We start from the raw sequence: 2,837 nt of genomic DNA on the forward strand, positions 1-2,837 counted from the left end.
GATTATGTTTTCCACTTCCTGTTGCCTTTTATTTTTTTATTTCAAATAACATTTTTTGGAATATTATTAATTGGCCATATCTGTGGGGTACAGAGTTGAATGTCAATACCTGTGTGCAATATGTGATGCTCAAATCAGGGTAATTTGTATATTCAACACTCTACTGTGTAATTGTTTTTCAGACCATTTCCTTTTGCTTCTCTGCATCACCTCATATTTCCTTTACATTATTACTAGAAAAGCTAACACTTTAAAATAGTCATATGGAATTGGGAATGACAGCTCAGTACCAGTTTAACTGAGGAAACTTATTAATAAAATTTTCTCATCACTGTTTTAAAAAAATGAAATACCAGCATAGAAACATACTTTTAGTATCCCCAGTGTCAGGCTCTGCACATGCATCTGTTTTAGTCTGTCCTATTGTCATGAACAAAGCTGTGTTTTCCTGTTATTCTTTGATTCCTCTTATGCTTTCTTTGCCGATGACTGAACTGTAAGTGAAATTCATATATTAAATGATAATTGTTTAATCTTTACTCAGGGTCAGAAATTTTGTAAGCATTTGGTAAGCACAGATATGTATATAATCTATGAAAGAATGCTAGGAGATAGCCTCGTTTCTTGTTTTAAAATTGGGGAAATGAGTCAGTAAAAGGTAAAGAAAGTAATTCATATTTAAGAAGCCAGTAAGTGGCCAAAGAGAGGTTCAAATGGGGAAAAATAAAAGCCAAACAAAACAAAACAAAACAAAAACCCTGAATCCATGTATTGTACATGCACACGAGAATGGTGAGTCATTGGGAGCTACCTCCATTCCCTCATTCCTACTCTCTCTGTTATGTCTGGCTGCTCAGGATGAAATCTCTGATTTTTCCTCCAATAGGAATGACAATGCTGATGAAGAGAAATGACAGTGCTGGAGCCACTTTTGTCCTGTTGGGCTTCTCAGTGTTCCCACCACTCAAGGTGCCCCTCTTCCTGCTGTTTTTTGACAATCTACACAATCACTGTGTTTTGAAACTTGGGAATGATTTTGATCATCAGGGTCAGTCCCAAACTCCATGGTCCCCTATACTTTTTCCTCAGTCATTTATTTTTTCTTGATCTCTGTTATTCCTCAGTAAATACACCCAAGCTCGTAGAGATCTTGGTTGTGAAAACCAAGACTGTGTCCTTCTTGAGTTGCATGACTCAATTTTTCATCAGCTGCATGCACATTTGTGATTGTGGAAACGTTCATGTTAGCAGTGATGGCCTATGACCAGTTTGTGGCTGTTTGTAACCCCCTGCTCTACACAGTTGCTATGTCTCCTAAGCTCTGTGCTCTCCTGGTAGCTGGAACTTACATATGGGGTGCAGTCTGTTCCTTGACGCTCACATACTGCCTTTTGGAACTATCCTACTGTGGATCTACCATAAATCACTATTGCTGTGAGTTTTCTGCCCTCCTGTCTGTATCCTGCTCTGACACGCACTTCAGCCTGATGGTGATGTTAGTCATTTGTACATTCAATGAGGCTTGTAGCCTCCTGATAATCCTCACCTCGTATGCCTTCATAGTTGTCACCATCATCAAGATACCTTCTAAGGGTGTTTTTCGGAAAGCCTTCTCCACCTGTGCCTCTCACCTGACTGCCATCACCATTTTCCATGGGATTCTTGTCGTTCTCTACTGTGTGCCCAAATCTAAGGGCTCATGGATCCTCATTAAAGTAGCCACTTTGTTTTACACCATTGTGATCCCTATGCTAAATCCTCTTATCTATAGCCTTAAAAATAAAAATGTGAAGGAGGCAGTGGAGATGTTAATTCACACCGAATTGCTTTCTCACTCAATGTAATCACTCACAGGAGCACAGATAGACACACTTCATGAAATATGACACTCTTTAGATAAGTACTTTTGAATACTAATCCTCTATGTTACTTTCTCCAGGAAAGAAAAGACAGAACATCATCAACACTTTACAAATTGCCCATAAGCATTTTTCTTGTCACTGTGCCTGCCCCATGCCCCTAGGAGTAAAATATATTATGGAGGCTGTGTTATTCAGGACATTGTTTCTTTTCAGTTGCAACTCATAAGCAAAGGTCCTGAGACTATAAATTATAATGGGGCCTCCGTCTGAAATTTGTATAAGTTGAATCTCTGAATATACAGTCCTGTATCTTTCTGTGTTTTTAGATTTACTAAAAGTCTTACAATAAAGTTTTTACCATATTTTTCTGTAAAGTTTTTATAATTTTTTTATTAAATAAATTACTGAGTGCTTGGAATTTTCAAACCTGCTTTTCATGTCTATTGTAAAATGTGTGTTTTTAGATCTTCAAACAATGTATTTTTATATTGCTTTTTCTTCTGACAACTTAAACAAAACTGAAATTCTGATCTGAGAGGTGCCCAGCTGGAAGGGTCCATGTTCTGTGGAGACCACATGCCCTGTGGTGCCAGCACATGACCCAGCAGGTAGGCCTTGCTGCTGCTGCCTGACTTCATCCCCAGCCTGGCCAAGTGAGCGCTGATCAGAGAAGCACCCAACCAACGGGGCCCAGGATCTGTGGAGACCACATGCCCTTTGGTGCCAGCACGTGACCTAGCAGGTAGGCCTTACCACTGCTGCCAGACTTCATCTACAGCTGGGCTGAGGGCACGCTGACCAGAAAGGTTCCTCCCCAGAGAGGCCCAAGACCTGAGGCGACCACGCAACTGAGGCACCAGTGGGCACCCGAGCAGACACTAAGGCAACCATGCCAAATTGGCAGCCCCAGCAGTATCCTAGCCAGACAATAGTGTCGAGCCAGTGGACCATGAAATTCCCTGCCACAATGACTAA

At 40.7% G+C, this 2,837-nt stretch overlaps 1 pseudogene; it reads left to right on the top strand.

The window, feature by feature from the left end:
* Positions 1 to 888: 888 nt before the first annotated feature.
* Positions 889 to 1,844, top strand: LOC103610863 (annotated as a pseudogene).
* Positions 1,845 to 2,837: the final 993 nt, after the last annotated feature.

Source organism: Galeopterus variegatus, unplaced genomic scaffold (genome assembly GCF_000696425.1).
Source record: "Galeopterus variegatus unplaced genomic scaffold, G_variegatus-3.0.2 Scaffold11927, whole genome shotgun sequence".
NCBI lineage: Eukaryota > Metazoa > Chordata > Mammalia > Dermoptera > Cynocephalidae > Galeopterus > Galeopterus variegatus.